At 41.3% G+C, this 7,871-nt stretch overlaps 1 pseudogene; it reads left to right on the forward strand.

Annotated features, from left to right (window-relative positions):
* Positions 1-2,047: 2,047 nt before the first annotated feature.
* LOC108296828 lies at positions 2,048-2,955 on the forward strand (annotated as a pseudogene).
* The last annotated feature ends 4,916 nt before the right edge of the window (positions 2,956-7,871 follow it).

Here is a 7,871-nt window from a genome sequence, read left to right on the forward strand (position 1 = left end):
AGAGGAAAAATCACAGCAGTACAATGTACACCCTTTTGGAGTTAAAGAGACAAAGCTAGTTGTTTTAGTGACTGTTTACCCTTGAAAAAAACATGGCCCAACTTTCTTGCTTCTTAAAGACGAATGAGAAGTAAAGGATCTCAATATTTAATAGGTTTACTGTGACAATCAAATGAGCATGAGAGACAAAGTAATAAAAATTTTAAAGTGTTGTATAAAAGTTAGTATTAAAAATTTTCAGCATGGGATTTAAAATTTCATAAAATGTATAATGATCTAGAATGTTTAAATATACTATAAAATGAAGAGGAACTGCCTCACTGATTTCAAGGTAATTAGTATGGTAAGATAATTACAAATATATTGCCAATATCCCTTCTGAGAAGGCTATGACTCTTTCTTTGGAAATTATTTTTAAATAAGAAAAGTCATTAATAAAAACATAACACAATCTATAACACTTTACATTAAATATTCTAAGGTTCATATTCCCTTTTTAAAACGTAATCCTGTTATGACTGTAAACACTATGTTTTAACTATACAATACAAATGAAGTCAATATTTTAGAATCCAAAGAAAACCAGGGTGTGCGCTTTATACATTTAATTTGCTTTCACGGGCCTTATTCTGAGATAAATGATCAATGAAGTCAGACACACACTACTGTCTTTAGCATACTCTTCTGGAAGGTTCTGGAAAGTACTGGACAGTTCCCCATCTGCCTGAGCAAAAGTGAACACATAGCATGTACAACTCTGCTGACTTTATCAAGAACACAAAAACAGTTTTCTTCTCCTATTCAACATGGCCCATATTGCTAGCTCTAAGCTATAACTAAATAGCTTAAAAAGCAAGAATTTGTGGGGGTTGTCTATTTTTTCACATTTATTGGAGAGGGACGAGGTGGAGAGTGCAATGTGTTCATTTATTTACTTCTTTTTCTTCCTTTTATAAGTTTTCCCAGGGCACAGGGCTGTCCAGCTGAGACCCTTCCTGAGTCCCATTTGGCTCTAGGTGTGACCTCAACACTCATTTCTGGACATCTGGAGGTAAGATAGAGACAGAAGGCAACATTTAGATCTTTCCCATAGAAAGCTATGCTCTCTACTTCCTCAGTTCCCAGTTCCACATCTCAGATTGTGTCTCCTTCAACCCAAAAAGGAGAAGGAGACATCTTCTCTTTGCTGAGATGTTGAAGTCCTAAGACCTGGTAATTTAGAATGTGACCTGATTTGGAAATAGGTCAGTTGCAGAGGAAATTAGTTACGTTAAACAGAGGTTATACTGGATTAGGGTGGTGCCCTAATCTAATACGACTGGTGTCCATATAAGAAGAAACTCCTGAAGCCTCTCTCCAGACATGCAATCTTCTCCCTGTGTCCTCCCAGGGTTGTCCCTTTGTCTGTGTTGGTTTCCTCTTCTCTTCTTCGTATAACGACATCAGTCCTATTGGATCAAAGCCTACCCTATTGACCCCGTTTTACTTTAAATGCCTCTTTAAAGACCTTATCTCCAAATACAGCCACATTCTGAGGGCCTGGTTGTGAGGACATCAACCCATGAAATTCTACTCCATCATTAGTAGGCTCTGGTTAATTCTTCCTCATTATGTTGCTTCAGGCTGAAGCAACAAAACATCAATGTCTTGATGATGCTCGAACCTGGGTCCCTCACATCCTGATAAACATTCCTCTAAATCAACCCCATCCCATTACCTTTTAAGTACACCATCTGTTTCCCATCAGGGTCCCAAGTGTTAAATTTCCTCACCTATGTTTATGAAAACATTAAAACCTGCACTGAAAATATTTTTTAATAAAATACATAAAGCGAAACCAGGGTCTTATAAGAAACCTATAACAACATAATTATGAACATGATTGTAAATATCCTAAATGAAAATAGAAAAGTCAATTCAGCTAGGTTAAAAAAAATCCATCACAATCAATTTGGGTTTATCTTAGAAACCCAAGAATGCTGGTCATTAAAAAATATATATAAGTCCCGTCCCATCCGGCCCCGTCCCACCACCGCGCCCGCCAGCCATGAGCTCCACGCAGTTCAACAAGGGCCCCTTGTACACGCTGTTGGCAAGGTCAAGAACCGGCTCCTGTCCAAGTATGACCCCCAGAAGGAGGCAGAGCTCCGCAGCTGGATTGAGGGACTCACCGGCCTCTCCATCGGCCCCGACTTCCAGAAGGGCCTGAAGGACGGGATTATCTTATGCACACTCATGAACAAGCTACAGCCAGGCTCAGACCCCAAGATCAACCGCTCCATGCAGAAATGGCACCAGCTAGAAAACCTCTCCAACTTCATCAAGGCCATGGTCAGCTACGGCATGAACCCCTTGGACTTGTTCAAGGCCAATGACCTGTTTGAGAGTGGGAACACGACGCAGGTGCAGGTGTCTCTTCTCACCCTAGTGGGGAAGGCCAAGACCAAGGGGCTGCAGAGCGGGGTGGGCATCGGCGTCAAGTACTCGGAGAAGCAGGAGCTGAACTTCAACAACGCCACCATGAAGGCCGGCCGGTGTGCCATCGGGCTGCAGATGGACACCAACAAATGTGCCAGCAAGTCGGGCATGATAGTGTATGGCACAAGGAGGCATCTCTATGACCCCAAAAACCACATCCTATCCCTCATGGACCACTCGACCATCAGCCTCCAGATGGGCACCAACAAGTGTGCCAGCCAGGTGGGCATGACAGCTTCCGGGATGCAGCTATGACATCAAACTGGGAACCGACAAGTGTGATAACTCCTCCACGTTCCTGCAGATGGGCTACACACAGGGTGCCAACCAGGGTGGCCAAGTCTTTGGCCTGGGCCGGCAGATATATGACCCCAAGTACTGCCCACAAGGCACAGTGGCCAATGAGGCTCCCTCCAATGTTGGCAACTGCCGGGTCCCTGAATATCCCCTTACTACCAGGAGGAGGCCAGCTACTGAGGCTCACAGCACGCTCTCTCCCCACGTCATCTCCCCGTCTGGGTTTTTGGGTTTTTCTGTGTTTTCAACCTTTTTTTCTTAACCTGTTCAGTGCTGCCAATCAGCCGAGGGTCTGTGAGTGGCTCGTAGAATCAGGCGGCAGGGCTTTTTCCCCCTTGACTTGGTTCTCCGCAGGACTGAGCCACTGGGCTGGGGGGTGGAAGGGGTCAAGGCCGTATCCTGATACCTGTAGGGTCAGGGTCCCTGCTGGCAGATCCAGGCTGTGGGCAGAGCTGTGCTTGGGAGAAGACGCCTGGGCTTAGAAGGAACTGATCCCTGAAGGTTTCCGATTGCCTTGCCTCTTCTCACTTTTGTCACCCGATCAGTTTGTGGTTTCTGTACCCAAAAAAGTTTCAGGAAGTATTAACAAAAGAAATATACCTTTTATTTCCTGAGGAATGGGGCGGGGACACTGGAGATGGTGCTGGGAAACGAGTCCCCTGGAAAGGGGGCCTGGCCACGATGCTAAATGTCTCAGGCTCCAAGTGGCTGGATTTCCCTAGGACCCTCCGACCAATAGATCTCAGACCCTCAGACCTGCCCCGGGGCCTGGTGGGGAAAGTGAGGCCTGTACAAGGAAGCAGAATTCTGAGTTGTTGGGGCTGAGCCTGACCCCGTCTCCGTGCTACCCTGCCCTCCCCGTAGCCTCAGTGGGGTTTTTTCAGTTGCTGCTGTTGCCCAGGCTGGAGTGCAGTGGGGCTATCTTCACTCACTGCATCTCCACCTCCTGGGCTCAAGGGATTCCCCTACCTCAGCCTCTCAAGTAGCTGGGACTGCAGGTGCTCCACCACGCTGGCTAATTTTTGTATTTTTAGTAGAGTCAAGGTTTCACCATGGTGGTCAGACTGATCTCGAACTCCTAGCCTCAGGTCATCCGCCTGACTCGGCCTCCCCAAATGCTAGGATTACAGGCATGAGCCACTGCGGCCAGCCCCTCAGTAGGTTTCAAGGAGCTCCAGCCCTCCTTCTCCCCTTCTGGTCCTGACAAGCTATACTGCTCCATCTCCCCAGGCAACACACCCCGCCAAGCACTGCAGAGACCCCCATCCAGGGACCCTGCTTCGTGAGATGATGTGAAACTCAACTGTGGACCAAATGCAATAAAACCTCTGTAAGAAGAAAAAAAATAATATATATATATGTGTGTGTGTGTGTGTGTGTATATATATATATATATACTGTCACATTCACAGAATAAATGACAAAAGTCATAATTTAATAAAGCATTCAACAAATGTTAATGATAATTCACGATAAAAATAGAAACTTCTAGCAAACTAAAAAATTCCTTTAACCTGACAAAACTATCTCAAAAACGGGGATAAAACAATTTTAAAATTAAGAAATTAATGAAAAAGATGATTACAAAACCATTTCAAAGTATTTAGACATTTCAGAGCTATGTGGAGTATCTATAAGGTTGTTTGTTAACATGTCAAATATTGTTCTAGCCACTAGATAGTAATGTATGTTTCAAACATATTTCATATCAAAAATGTTTTCAAAAGAAGAGTTTTCTCCCATCATGCAGATACAATTAAAGTAAATTATAATAGCAAGTCAGGTCTTAATAAATGGAAGAATTCTAGAAAGCAAAATACTTGAATGAGACATACAATAACAAATTAAATATGCATTTTTCCAGTAAAAGTACTCTTGGAAATTTAGATGGGATCTAGTCAAACTCCAGAGCTTCTGTACAGCAAAAGAAACAATCATTAGAGTGAACTGGCAACGAGCAGAATGGGAAAAATAAATTGCAATCTACCCATCTGACAAAGGGCTAATATCCAGAATCTACAAAAACTAAAACAGATTTACAAGAAAAAAACAAACAAACCCATTCAAAATCGGGTGAAGGATATGAAGAGACACTTTTCAAAAGAAGACATATATGAATCAGGCCAACAAACATATGAAAAAATGCTTTCCATCACTGGTCATTAGAGAAATGCCAATCAAAACCACATTGAGATACCATCTCACTCCAGTTAGAATGGCAATCATTAAAAAATCTGGAGACAACAGATGCTGGAGGGGATGTGGAGGAACAGGAACACTTACACACTGTTGGTGGGAGTGTAAATTAGTTTAGCCATTGTGGAAGACAGTGTGGCAATTCCTCAAAGATCTAGAAATAGAAATTCCATTTGACCCAGCAATCCCATTACTGAGTATATACCTAAAGGATTAAAAATCATTATATTATAAAGACACATGCACTCATATGTTCATTGCAGCATTGTTTACAATAGCAAAGACCTGGAACCAATCCAAATGCCCATCGATGATAGACTGGACAAGGAAAATGTGGCATATATACACCATGGAATACTATGCAGCCCTAAAAACTATGAGTTCATGTCCTTTGTAGGAACATGGATGAATCTGGAAACCATCATTCTCAGCAAACAGACACAAGAACAAAAAATCAAACACCACATCTTCTCACTCATAGGCAGGTGTTGAACTATGAGAACACATGGACACAGGGAGGGAGCATCACACACTGGGGTCTGTTGGGAGGTCTAGGGGAGGGGCAGGGGGGAGTGGGGAGGTTGCGGAGAGATAACATGGGGAGAAATGCCAGATATAGGTGACGGGGGATGGAGGCAGCAAACCACCTTGCCATGTATGTACCTATGCAACAATCCTGCATGATCTGCACATGTACCCCAGAACCTAAAGTTCAAGAAAAAAAAAATAATAATATAAAGCAGAAAAAAGAGAAAATCACTGGGCAACATTTAGAATATTCATGTGAAAATATACTTGTTTTTCATTTATTATAGCAAGACTTAGGAAGAGAAAAAGAAATCCCAGTACTTTGGGAGACTGAAGTGAGAGAACTGCTTGTGTCCAGGAGCTCCTAATTAGACTGGGCAAGATAACAAGACTCTGTCTCTATAAAAAATTAGCTGGGTGTGGTGGTAAATGCCTATGGTCCCAGCTACTCCAGAGGTTGAGACGGGAGAATCACTTGAGTCTAGAAGTTTGAGGATGTAATGAGCTATGATCGCACCCCTGCACTCTAACCTGAGAGACAGAATGAGACCTTGTTCCCACCCTTTCACAAAAGAGAGAGAGAGAAAAAAAAAAAAAGAGAGAGAGGGAGAGAGGCAGAAAGAAAGATAAAACAGGCTAAACATACGACAACAGAGAAGAATTAACTAAATCATAGTGTATTTATTCAATAAAACTAATTGCATAATATATTTAAATTTCAATTTACTTTGTAATGCATATTGTCTACCATCACCATATACTTCTCCCTAGATAGTAATTTGGGGAGATATTTCTCTGTATTTTATAAAACTTAATTTTAAATATAAAATATTTTTTAAACAGTGAAAATAGATTTTAATATATTTTAAAACTTCCACTTCCCCTAAGCTTTAAAAATGATAAATAGATCACAAACATATATTGACAGTGCCATTTAAAATGATGCGGACAGAAGAAAAAGCAATATTGTGTGCTGGTGAAGAGAAAGATGCAATACCCAGTATTCCTCAGAAAGCTGAAAATATGTCAAAATTGTCAACAGCAAGCCAAAAAAAAAAAGCAAAGTCAGCAGTGGCCTTCCAGTGTGCAGTTGGTGACTTGGCTTGTTCGGGTTTTAGGGACTGATAAGCAAGTTTGCTGATATTTTCCATTATGTATTTTAAGAGGAGCAGCTGATTGTGGACACCCATTTGTTCCCAAGTTGCTATGTAGATGAAAGAAAAATGAACCGCACAGTTCTTTCCTCAGGAGACAAGGATATCATGCATGATTGAGTCACCCTGAGGCTTCCTCCAGCCTCAGTTTCCCCAGAAATGATGTGTGATTCTTGGAGCCTTGGAAAGCCAGGCTTTGCCCAGAATCAAGAAGTAATAAGATGCCCTGTGCTGACACAGACAGCCTTACTAAAGAAGGCTTGCTCGTTAGTGGAAAAACAACTTCAGATGTTGGACCTATTTGCATACTTGGGCTTTAGGACACCACAGTCTGTCAGCATTTACCATTTTCAGCTTCCCCAAATATTTTGCCTAACAATTGTCATGCAACTCATCTATTTATCTACATATATTTTCTGCCTGATCAGACATCCAAAGCTTGTCATTTGTTTGACCTTTGTTTAAAAATAAATTCCTTTGCCTATCAAGAGATAAAGGTGACGAGAGGGAAAATAATGTACCAAGCTGTCATTCTGCCAAGGTAAAAATAAAGAAATTGGATGAGAAATCACTGAGCCTCGAAAGAAGTCGGAGCTTTCCTTGACATTCATTTAGGTCATAACAAACCATTTAATGATGTCCCTTCTCCATTAAACCCTAGCACATTAGCGCCATTTGTTTATAAGGCTGGATGGCTTCAAATAACCATTTTCTTTGGCTGAGAGAGAAATGATAATATTCAATGTTCTGATTTTAATATAGTCTCAATTCTGGTGTGTTCATGTTTTTCACTCCTTTATCTCCAAAATATACAAAGGGGACCAGAATGGTTTGGGTTTCTGATAAATAGAAATATAGCAAGCATTGTGATTTAAACAAGCATCACCAACATTTATAATTCTGTATCCAATGCTTGATATTCTTTATTAGAGGTTGAAAAATAACTTTGTCTGAGTCTGTTACTAAGTCCTTTTCTAAAGGAGTTACAGCCAATTATTTCAGGAAATACCATGAAAGTCAAAAGAAAACTGATCCATGATAATTATTATGTTATTCACTAATTAAAAAGGCATCCATTATATCAAATTAACAAAAACAATGTAATCAACGTAGTGCATGTGTTTCCGTATTTGGAGTATCATGTAATTCATTTAGCTATCCCTGCTATCCCGAGTCAGGATGTGTACCATTCTATTTTATTTTCCCAAGAACTCCAGC

The sequence above is a fragment of the Cebus imitator genome, unplaced genomic scaffold, assembly GCF_001604975.1.
Source record: "Cebus imitator isolate Cc_AM_T3 unplaced genomic scaffold, Cebus_imitator-1.0 Scaffold743, whole genome shotgun sequence".
Taxonomy (NCBI): Eukaryota; Metazoa; Chordata; class Mammalia; order Primates; family Cebidae; genus Cebus; species Cebus imitator.